A 12630-nucleotide genomic window follows, 5' to 3' on the forward strand; every position below is an offset into this window, starting at 1 on the left:
ATTAGCTTTGATCCCTGCTTCACGTGTGAGTTTGGGCAACTCATTCCGCTTTTCTGAGCCTTAGTGTTCTCTCTTTTTTTTTTTTTTTTTTTTTGAGACGGAGTCTCACTCTGTCGCGCGGGCTGGAGTGCAGTGGCCGGATCTCAGCTCACTGCAAGCTCCGCCTCCCCGGGTTCACGCCATTCTCCTGCCTCAGCCTCCCGAGTAGCTGGGACTACAGGCCCCCGCCACCTTGCCCGGCTAGTTTTTTGTATTTTTTAGTAGAGACGGGGTTTCACCGTGTTAGGCAGGATGGTCTCGATCTCCTGACCTCGTGATCCGCCTGTCTCGGCCTCCCAAAGTGCTGGATTACAGGCTTGAGCCACCGCGCCCGGCCAGTGTTCTCATTTTTAAACTAGAAATTATATACAGACCTTAGTAATAATTAAGCGAGGATAATCTAGGCCGGGCGCGGTGGCTCACGCCTGTAATCCCAGCACTTTGGGAGGCCGAGGCAGGTGGATCATGAGGTCAGGAGATCAAGACCATCCTGGCTAACATGGTGAAACCCCGCCTCTACTAAAAGTACAAAAATTAGCCAGGCATGGTGGCGCGCGCTGTATTCCCAGCTACCCGGGAGGCTGAGGCAGGAGAATCGCTGGAACCAGGGAGTCGGAGGTTGCAGTGAGCCGAGATCCTGCCACTGCACTCCAGCCTGGTGACAGAGCAAGACTCCATCTCAAAAAAAAAAAAAAAAAAAAAAAAGAAGAAGAATCTAGATATATATTGGCAAATAGCAACCATTGGGTAATTCACAGTTGTTTATAATTAGTACTAAATAGATAAATACTGTTAATGTTGGTTTTGTACGTTCAAGGCTAGAAACGGATAGTTTAACTCAGCATTCAGTTTTCTGAACTTAACCAAAAGTAGCAATATTTTGGTTTAGTGTATGAGGTAGGAGATTATGAACAGCCTATATTTAACATTTAGATCTGCATTCCATTTTATTTTGTTTTTTGAGACAGCGTCTCATTCTGTCACCCAGGCTGCATGCAGCACAGTGGCGGGAACACAGCTCACTGCAGCCTTCATCTCCCAGGCATAAGCGATATTCCTGCTATAGCCTCCCGTGTAGCTGGGACCACAAGTGCACGCACCATGCCCGGTTAACTTTTTTGTAGAAACAAGGGTTTCACTTTGTTGCCCCGGCTGTTCTCGAATTCTTGGGCTCAAGCCATCCTCCCACCTTTGCCTCCCAAAGTGCTGTGATTACAGGTGTTAGCCACCATGCCAGGCCTACATTTTTTTAAATCAATCCACTTCTCAAGGTTCTGCTGGCCAGTGCAATGTCAACATACATCCCACCTCCATCCTCCTACCCCTCAAAAAAAGGATTTTAGATACATGTTTTTTAAATTTATATTTTGAGACGTAGTGTCATTCTATCACCCAGGCTGGAGTACAGTGGTTTGATCTTGGCTAACTGCAGCCTCCGCCTATGGGGTTCAAGCAATTCTCCTGTCTCAGCCTCCTGAGTAGCCGGAATTACAGGTGCCCGCCAACCAGATCCGGGTAATTTGTTTTTTTTTGTTTGTTTGTTTTGTTGTTGTTGTTGTTGTTGTTGTTTTTTGAGACTGAGTCTCACTCTGTTGCCCAGGCTGGAGTGCAGTGGTACGACCTTGGCTCACTGTAACCTCTGCCTCCCAGGTACAAGGAATTCTCTTGTCTCAGCCTCCTGAGTACCTGGGACTATAGGCACATGCCACTACATCTGGCTAATTTTTGTATTTTTAGCAGAGACAGGGTTTCACCATATTGGTCAGGCTGGTCTTGAACTCCTGACCTCAGGTGACCCACCCACCTCAGCCTCCCAAAGTGCTGGGATTACAGGCGTGAGCCACTGCGCCTGGCCTAATTTTTGTATTTTTAATAGAGACAGGGTTTCACCATGTTGGCCAGTCTGGTCTCAGACTCCTGATCCACCCACCTCACCCTCCCAAAGTGCTGGGATTACAGGTGTGAGCCACCACACCTGGCCTCTGGCCTAGATACTTAAAAGCCTAAATAATTAACCAAAAATTCTTCCTCCTCTCCCAGAATTCTAACTGCCTTGAATCGTGGACATGGCCCTAGTTCAGGCCACTGTCATCCTCGACCTTAAGCCTTTCTTATTTCTTTTCTTTTTTTTTTTTTTTCACTGAGACGGAGTCTCGCTCTGTCGCCCAGGCTGGAGTGCAGTGGCATAATCTCAGTGCACTGTAACCTCCACTGCCCAGGTTCAAGTGATTCTCTTGCCTCAGCCTCCCAAGTAGTTGGGACTACAGGCGCCCACCACCATGCCCGGCTAATTTTGTATTTTTAATAGAGACAGGTTTTTGCCATGTTGGCCAGGCTTTTCTCAAACTCCTGACCTCAGATAATCCACCTGCCTCTGCCTCTCAAAGTTCTGGGATTACAGGCATGAGCTACCACGCCCGGCCAAGGCTTTCTCATTTCAATGTAGAAATGTGAGTAGCTTCTAAGCTGATCTGTCAGCTTCTATTTATCTGCTTCTAATTCAATGTTGGCATTACAGTCAGACATGCCACCTCCCTGCTTAAATCCTTTAAGGTGCCTGCCTCAAATTCCCTTGCATGGTCACAAGGCTTTACGTGATATGACTGCTCCCTACCTTCTTTGTTCATTTTCACAAAACATGATTTCTTCAAGGGTTCACAAGGCCATTGCAGTATGATTCACTAGGTGCCATGATTGAAGTCATACAGGATGCAAAGGAAACAAAGGTGAAGCCTCTGATTTAGTATATGGAAAGGTGGGAAGAGACTTCCCAAAAGCCATAGCTATGGCTTGAAAAGCAGAAATGGTTAAGCAAGTGAGGGAATCTCATGAATTGCAACCCATATTCAGCCAGTTGCCCAGAAACCATGGAGTCCTTGACTTGTCTGTCTCCTCTCACATAACTGATTGTCACTGAATCCCTATCACATTCCCCCTACTCCTACCCAGCCCCCCACCATCAACTGCATCAGCCTTCTAACTGGTCTCCATTCTCCCCAGTGCTGCTGAGAGAAACTATATCACCCATTAGACTGTGAATTCTTAAGAAAGGTGATTAAATACTGTATTCTCTGTGCCCCAGGGCCTTAGTGTTCCCTTTAGCACAGAATATGTGCTCATTAAAACAAATGAGTGGCCGGGCGCGGTGGCTCAAGCCTGTAATCCCAGCACTTTGGGAGGCCGAGACGGGCGGATCACGAGGTCAGAAGATCGAGACCATCCTGGCTAACACGGTGAAACCCCGTCTCTACTAAAAAATACAAAAAACTAGCCGGGCGAGGTGGCGGGCGCCTGTAGTCCCAGCTACTGGGGAGGCTGAGGCAGGAGAATGGTGTAAACCCGGGAGGCGGAGCTTGCAGTGAGCTGAGATCCGGCCACTGCACTCCAGCCTGGGCGACAGAGCGAGACTCCGTCTCAAAAAAAAAAAAAAAAAAAAAACAAAACAAATGAGTATAAAAGTAGAGGGTGGTTGGGCATGGTAGCTCATGCCTGTAATCCCAGCATTTTGGGAGGCTGAGGTGAGAGGATCACTTGAGCCCAGGAGTTCGAGACCAGCCTGGGCAACATAGGGAGACCCTATCTCTACAAAATAAATTTTAGAATTAGCCAGGTATGGTAGCACACACCTGTAGTCCCAGCTAATTGGGAAGCTGAGGCACGAGGATTGCTTGAGCCCAGGAAGTTGAGGCTACAGTGAACCTGGGCAACAAAGCAAGACCCTGTCTGAAAAAAAAATAATAATAATAATGTTTTGTTCCCACATTTTTTGGAGTGCAGTGGCTTTCTCTCCACCAGTTTTTTTTTTTTTTTTTCTTTTGAGACAGAGTCTGGCTCTGTCGCCCAGGCTGCAGTGCGGTGGTGTGATCTCAACTCACTGCAACCTCCGCCACCTGGGTTCAAGCGATTCTCCTGCCTCAGCCTCCTGAGTAGCTGGAACTACAGGCATGCACCATCACGCCTGGCTAATTTTTTGTATTTTTAATACAGACAGGGTTTCACCATTTTGGCCGGGCTGGTCTTGGACCCCTGTCCTCAAGCAATCCGCCCATCTCGGCCTCCCAAAGTGCTGGGATTACAGAGGTGAACCGCCGCGCCCGGCCTCGCCACCAGTTTGGAGTGCAGTGGCCCATTGTCTCCACCAGGAGTCAGCATGGCCCAGACTTTTCAGTCAGCTAAATAATGTGAGAAGAGAGCCGGGTTTCGTTTTAAGCCTAGGAACAGAACGTGGGGAGAGATTTCCTTCAGCAAAGTCCTGCTCTGTCAATACTTGGCATTTTGGTAGTAATGAGAAGGTTCCAGGATTGTGTTTCTGTAGGATTTCCCCTTTGGTTCCTGTGAGAGCTGAAACAATCACTACACATCCCTCACACTGTCACTTAAGACACATCCATTACTTTATCCCTTATTCAGGGAATAGCCTTGCTTGTCATCTCTCATATTATTTCACTTTTACAGGCTGACCATTCATTTGATAAACTTACCTTTCTCATTCAGATGATTTACCTGCCTCGTTGCTCATTGTAATTATAAGTCTTTCTTTTTTTTGAAACAGATTCTCACTCTGTCACCCAGGCTGGAGTACAGTTCAGCTCACTGCAAACTCCGCCTCCTAGGTTCAAGCAGTTCTCCTGCCTCAGTCGTCCAAGTAGTTGGGATCACAGATGTGCACCACCACATCTGGCTAATTTTTTGTATTTTTAGTAGAGACAGGGTTTTGCCATGTTGCCCAGGCTGGTCTCGAACTCCTGGCCTCCAGTGATCCGCCCACCTCAGCCTCCCAAAGTGCTGACCACACCTGGCCTATAATTCTTAACTTTAATGCAAAATAATTAGAATATGATAGAATTTCATTTAACACAAAACGGGAAAGACATTGAGGCAACAGGAACAGCTTAGACTAAAGCACTGGGTTATGAAATTTAGAACAAAGTATTAGAAGGAACCACAAGGAACACAATATTGCCAAAGTCTCATGTTGGGGAGACAAGGAAAGCAGTTGGAAAAGTTGAGGCTGGATGATGAAGTGGCTTATATGCCATGAGAAGGAGTTTACACTGTCTTTCAGGCATTCAGGAGCTGTTGAAGGGAACACAGAGAAGTTACAAATTACAGCTACCATATAAAGATGAAGCTGGCAGCAATATGGAGAATGAATTGGAAGGAACAAGACTAGAAACAGGGACAAACAGGGTCTAAGACCGCTAGAGTTCTCAGGTGAAATGTGGTGCGGACTCAGTTAACTAAGAGGTAGAATTCTTGGAGCTTTGGTGACATTAGATGGAAGTGAGAGGATGAGAGAAGGTGTCAAAGCTGATTCATAAGTTTCTGACTTTCTGAGTTAATAAGGGAATGCAGAAGGAGAAGCATGCTTGGATGAGAAGATAATCAGTGAAGTTTTAGACAGGCTAAATTGAGGTGTCTGTGAGACAACCAGGCGAAATGTTCTGTAGATATATGGATATACATCTCAAGGATGAGGTGGATGTAGATGTAGATGAGGTCATCCAAAGAGAGGGTATAGAGTAAGTAGGGAATAAACTGAAGGCATAACCCTAAAAAATACCAATACATGAGATAAATATAAAATGCTTAGAATACAACCTGACCCATTGGTCAGTGAGCATTGGTCTGCCTGGCTTGAAGCTGTATCTGACTTCCTCGGAAAAGAAAGGAGGAGGCAAGGGTGGGCTAATCTCTTTATTACTTGATTTCTTGGATTATCCCATTTCTAACTCGTGGGAGCCCTGGCCTGATCCAAGTGCTAATTGGATCCCTTAACTACGGTTGGGAGAAAGATGATGCACTCAGTGCTTGGTGATTGTTCTGGACTTTGCCAGTAGTCAGCAGTCAGCAAAGCAAAACCAGAGAAAGAGAGAGAAGGGCGGGGGTAGGGAGGGCCTCAGGAGCTAGCCAAAGGGGCTGCTGGGCTGGCTTGTGCTATGCTGGGGCCTTTGTCCTGCTGAAACTGTCCACACAATGGAGTGGGGTTACATGCTGACCTGGCATTCTGAGTATGGGGCTGGGATAGAGATTCTGTATGGTGGAAGCAGAGATGGATAGTCACCTAGTCCCTGAGGACTGCATCTCCATTCATCTACAATGAAATCACTAGAGAGGATGTTCAATATGTGATAATAACAAATTATGTTTATATGTGATTCACACATCAATTCATTTATACTTTGATTTTTTTTTTAAGAGACAGGGTCTGGCTACATTGTCCAGGCTGGATTTAAATTCCTGGGCTCAAGCAATCCTTAACCTCAGGCTCCCAAATAGCAGGGACTACAGGCATGTGCTGCTGCACCTAGCTCATTTATTTTTATTTATTTTATTTTGTTTTTATTATTTTTATTTTATTTACTTCTTTTTTCTTTCTTTCTTTTTTCCTTTTTTTTGAGATGTAGTCTTGTTATATCACCCAGGCTGGAGTGCAATGGCATGATCTCAGCTCACTGCAACCTCTGCCTCCCAGCTTCAAGTCATTCTCCTGCCTCAGCCTCCCAAGTAGCTGGGACTACAGGCATATACCACCATGCCCAGCTAATTTTTGTATTTTTAGTAGAGACAGGCTTCATCATATTGGCCAGGCTGGTCTCAAACTCCTGACCTCAAGTGATCCACCCGCCTCGGCCTCCCAGAGTGCTAGGATTACAGGCGTGAACCCCTGCGCCTGGCCTTTATTTATTGTTTTGAACAGAGTCTCCCTCTGTTGCCAAGGCTGAAGTGCAGTGGTGCCATAAGGTAAGTGCATTCTTGAACTCCTGGCCTCAGGTCATCCTCCTGCCTTGGCCTCCCAAACTGCTGGGATTACAGGCATGAGTCACCATGACTAGCTAATTTTCCTTTTACATTTTATTTATTTATTTTCATATATATAATTTATTTATATATTTACATTTGTTTATATTTTTACAACCTGGCCAGATAGGCAATAAAATACTATTTTGTTTTCTTTTAAAGAAACAGAGTCTTACTCCGTCACCCAGGCTGGAATGCAGTGACATAATCATAGCTCATTGTAGACTTGAATTCCTGGACTGAAGTGATCCTTCCACCTCAGCCTCCTGAGTAGCTAAGACTATAGGCACGTGCCACCAATCCCTCTAATTTTAAAAAATTTCTTATAGAGACAGGGTCTTGCTATGTTGCCCAAGCTGATCTTGAACTCCTGACAAGGTAATCCTCCTGCCTTGGCCTCCTGAAGTGTTGAGGTTACAGGAATGAGCCACCACGCCTGTCCAGCGTAGATTGTTTATGGAACTCAAACCTGATGTATTCTTCAGGTCCTGATAATATGGGCTGGCTAGTGAGTAGCTGCAGTAAGATGATGAGTCAGTCCTGGACATCCTTAGAGGTGACTATGATAACCACATGGGACCCACTGTGGAGGAACAGAGCAAGAAAAATAGCTCTGCCTGCAGATTTCCTAAGCTATATAGACCCACTTGCAACCCATTATGGTTGTATAGCACTCTCTGGGACTGAGCAATGGAACCTTCCTTATTGAAGTGGGGAGTAAGCTAGGATCACTGTCACTGTCCTAAAGTTTGAAAGACTGATGATTAGTAATCAAGAGATAACTCAGTTAAGTGTAGAGATAAATGAGAATTCAGGGTGATTACTACTGGAGTCATTAAGATAATAACTTTGTAATTACTCAGATTTGTTATTTTACACATTCTTTCTACATTTTCATAGTTCCTGTTGTCAAAAACATTTGCATACTTAAGGCCAGCAGAAAAGTGGAGAATATATAGCTAAAAACATTTTGCAACCCCTGCAAAGAACTCCAAATACGAGAATGAAGTAGAATAATAGCTACGGGGGGAACAAGTGAACCAGAAAAAAAGATGAAGATGAATTGGAGTGTGTCCTGGCATCAACCAGGAGGGTTACACCCCAGAAATCCCCTTACTCCTAGGCAATTCTCCAAAGTCACCTTCCTTTGCAGATTTTTTTTCTTTTGTTTTTGTTTTTGTTTTTGTTTTTGTTTTGTTTTGTATTTTAAGACAGAGTCTCACTTTGTGGTCCAGGCTGGAGAGCAGTAGCGCAATTATGGCCCACTGCAGCCTCAACCTCCACAGGCTCAGTGAACCAGGCTGAGGCCTGGTTATTTTGTGTTGTTGTTTTGAGACAGGGTCTCACTCTGTTGCCCAGGCTGGAGTGCAGTGGCACCATCACAGATCCCCGCCTCAGCCTCCCAAGTAACTAAGACTACAGGTGCATCCCACTTCTGAAGGGAGACACAGACTTTTTTTGTTTTCTGTTTTTTGTTTTTGAGACGGAGTCTCGCTTTGTCACCCAGGCTGGAGTGCAATAGTGCAATCTCAGCTCACTGCAAGCTCCACCTCCCGGGTTCACACCATATTCCTGCCTCAGCCTCCCAAGTAGCTGGGACTACAGGCGCCTGCCACCACACCTGGCTAATTTTTTGTATTTTTAGTAGAGACAGGGTTTCACCGTGTTAGCCAGGATGGTCTCGATCTCCTGACCTCGTGATCCCGCCTGCCTCGGCCTCCCAAAGTGCTGGGATTACAGGCGTGAGCCGTTGTGCCTGGACTGTTTTTGTTTTTTGTTGTTGTTTTGTTTAAAAAGGCTGGGTGAGGTGCCTCACGCCTGTAATCCCAGCACTTTGTGAGGCCAGGGCAGCCAGATTGCTTGAGCCCAGGAGTTCAAGATAAGCCTGGGCAACACCGCAAAACTCCATCTCTACAAAAAATACTAACATTAGCTAGGTGTGATGGTGCATGCCTGTAGTCCCAGCTATTTGGGAGGCTTAGGTGGTGGGAGGATTGTTTGAGCCTGGGAGATTGCGCCACCACACTCCAGCTTGGAGTCTCTCCTTTTTTGAGACAGAGCAAGACCCTGTCTCAAAAAAAAAAAAAAAAAAAAAGTCCAGGTTCTATGGCTCATGCTTGTAATCCTAGCACTTTGGGAGGCTGAGGCGGTAGGATCGGTAGGAGTTTGGGACCAACCTGGGTAACATAGTAACACCTCATCTCTACAAAAAATAAGCTGGGTGCAGTGGCACATGCCTGTAGTCCCAGCTACTCAGGAGGCTTAGGTGGGAGGATCACATGAGCCCAGAAGTTTAAGACTGCAATGAGCTGTGATCGTACCACTGCACTCCAGCCTGGGCAACACAGTGAGACTACGTCTGTAAAAAAAAAATAAAAATAAAAGGCTAAGCTAGTAGAAAACAATAAGCATACTAATTGTATGTATATCTATGCAAAAACTCAAGTAAGCTTTTGAGAGTTCATCTCTAGTTGGGTTTGAAAGAGGCTGGCATTTAGCTAAGTGGGGAGACTGATGTGAAAGGAAATGGGCCGAGGTTTAGTTCTCCATGGAGTTCTTGTCAACATTTGATGAAGAATAAAGGCAAGAGGATGGTAGCTGCAGATAAGGAAACCTAGCCATTTTATTTGTCATCTACAAGAGATTGAATTAACTGCCCTTTGCTGTTCTGTCTCTTATTATAAGAGACTACAGGATTGGTGGTTAGGGATTACCTGTTCCTATTAATAAAATCCCACTGAGTGGCTTCTGTTTACTTTTTAAATTATTTATTTATTTATTTATTTATTTATTTATTTATTTATTTATTTATTTTTGAGACAGAGTCTTGCTCTGTCGCCCAGGCTGGAGTGCAGCGGCTGGATCTCAGCTCACTGCAAGCTCCGCCTCCCGGTTTATGCCATTCTCCTGCCTCAGCCTCCCGAGTAGCTGGGACTACAGGCGCCCGCCACCTCGCCCGGCTAGTTTTTTGTATTTTTTTTAGTAGAGACGGGGTTTCACCGTGTTAGCCAGGATGGTCTCGATCTCCTGACCTCGTGATCCGCCCATCTCGGCCTTACATTTTTTAAATTTAAATTTTGTGGGTTTTTTTTAGACAGAGTCTCACTCTGTCGCCCAGGCTGGAGTGCAGTGGTGTGATCTCAGCTCACCACAGCCTCCACTTCCTGGGTTCAAGTGATTCTCCTGCCTCAGCCTCCCAAGTAACTGGGATGACAGGTGTACACCATGACACCCGGCTAATTTTTTTGTGTATTTTTAGTAGAGATGGGGTTTTGCCATGTTGGCCAGGCTGGTCTCGAATTCCCAACCTCAGATGATCTGCCCACCTCAGCTTCCCAAAGTGCTGGGATTACAGGTGTAAGCCACCACACCCAGCCAAATTTTCAATTTTTTTTTTTTTTTTTTTTTTTTTTTTTTTTGAGACAGGGCCTGACTGTCGCCAAGGCTGGAATGCAGTGGTGCCATCTCAGTTCACTGCAACCTCTACCTCCAGGCCCAAGTCATCCTCCCACCTCAGCCTCCCCAATAACTGGGACTACAGGCGTGTGCCACTGTGCCCAGCTAATTTTTGTATTTTTTGTACAGGAGGGGTTTCGCCATATTGCCCAGGCTGGTCTCTAACTCCTGAGCTCAAGCGATCCTCCTACCTCAGCCTCCTGTTTTGCTGGGACTACAGGTGCAGGTACCTCCTGTTTTTAAGTGCTTTATTCTGTGCCAGACACTGTACTAGGCTCTTTACCTACATTATCTTATTTGATACAGAGGAAACTGAGACTCAGAAAGCTTATGCTACTCTGGCCAGGTGCAGCGACTCAGGCTTGTAATCCCAGCACTTTAGGAGGCTGTGGCAGGTGGATCACTCGAGGCCAGGAGTTTGAGATCAGCCTGGTCAATGTGGTGAAACCCTATCTCTACTAAAAATACAAAAATTAGCCAGTTGTGGTGCTATGCACCTGTAATCCCGGCTACTTGGGAGGCTTGAACCCAGGAGATGGAGGCTGCAGTGAGCTGAGATGGCACCACTGCACTCCAGAGTGAGAGAGAGAGAGAGAGAGAGAGAAGGAAGGGAGGGAGGGAGGGAGGGAGGGGAGGGAGGGAAGGAGAAGATAGAAAGAAAGAAGAAAGAAAGAAAGAAAGAAAGGAAGAAGAAAGAAAGAAAGAAGGAAGGAATGAAGGAAGGAATGAGGAAAAGGAAGGAAGGAAGGAAGGAAGGAAGGGAAGGAAGGAAGGAAGGAAGGAAATAAAGAAAGAAGAAAAGAAAGAAAGACAGAAAGAAAGAAATGAAAGAAAGAGAAAGAAAGGATAGAGAAAGAAGAAAGAAAAGAAAGAAAGAGAGAAGAAAGAAGGAACATAAAAAGAAAGAAAGGAAAAGAAGGAAACAGAAGAAAGAAAGAGTAAATAGATTTCCCCAAACCCACAACACCCACCAAAAACAAGATCCCAAAGAAAGAAAGAAAGAAAGAAAGAAAGAAAGAAAGAAAGAGCAAGCTTATGCTAATCTAATCTATTCAACAAATATTTATTTACTGCCTTCTGTGTGTTAAGCACCAGGTTTGCACTGGCGAAAAATTAGACATGGTTCCTGCCCACCTGGAACCTATATATAGCAGGGATAACTTGCCCAAATAGAAAGTGGTAAAGCATATATTGTTGTAACTGCTGTTTTTAATTAATTTGGGGTACACAGAATATTTTGTTGTTCATGATATCCTCTCCTCATTGGCCTATATATGGCTCCCACTTATTTGTTTTTAATAATGATTAAGCATCATTTCTAACCATCCACCCAAAAGAAAAACTAGAACCTTGACAATTACTTTTATTTTATTTTATTTTTGAGACAGTTTCACTCTTGTCACCCAGCTGGAGTGCAGTGGCACGATCTTGGCTCACTGCAACCTCTACCTCCTGGGTTCAAGCAATTCTCCTGTCTCAGCCTCATGAGTAACTGGGATTACAGGCACTCACCACCATGCCCGACTAATTATTGTATTTTTAGTAGAGATGGGGTTTCACCATGTTGTCCAGGCTGGTCTCCAACTCCTGACCTCAGGTGATCTGCCGGTCTCAGCCTCCCAAAGTGCTGGGATTATAGGTGAGAGCCACTGCCCCCAGCCAACAATTACATTACATTTACATGATGTGTTACCCAAGTTTCTCTTGGGTATATAAGTGAGAAGTGGTGTTGCTAAATCAGAAATTATGTAATTTGACCTAGCATGGTGGCTCACACCTGTAATCCCAGCACTTTGGGAGGCTGAGAGGGGCAGATCACTTGAGGTCAGGAGTTCAAGACCAGCATGGCCAACATGGTAAAACCCCGTTTCTACTAAAAATACAAAAATTAGCTGGGCATGGTGGCAGGCGCCTGTAGTCCCAGCTACTTGGGAGGCTGATGCATAAAAATTGCAGAGGTTGCAGTGAGCTGATTGCGCCACTGCACTCCAGCCTGGGCAACAAAGTGAGACTGTCTCAAAGAAAAAAAAAAAAAAAAATTATGTAATTTGTTCATCTTTATAAGTAAGTGTTAAACTGTGTCCTAAAGTCATTATCTCAGGTGGGGAATCGTGCTTCATGCCCGTAATCTCAATGCTTTGGGAGGCTGAGGTGGCAGAAGCACTTGAACCCAGGAGTTTGAGACCAGATTAGGCAACAGAGTGAGACCCCATCTCTACAAAAAATAAAAAAAATTAACTGGGCATGGTGGTACACACCTGTAGTCCCAGCTATTTGGGAGGCTGGGATAGGAAGATCACTTGAGCCCAGGAGGTTGAAAATGCAATGAGCTGT

This window comes from Rhinopithecus roxellana, chromosome 10, assembly GCF_007565055.1.
Source record: "Rhinopithecus roxellana isolate Shanxi Qingling chromosome 10, ASM756505v1, whole genome shotgun sequence".
In the NCBI taxonomy this organism is placed as follows: domain Eukaryota; kingdom Metazoa; phylum Chordata; class Mammalia; order Primates; family Cercopithecidae; genus Rhinopithecus; species Rhinopithecus roxellana.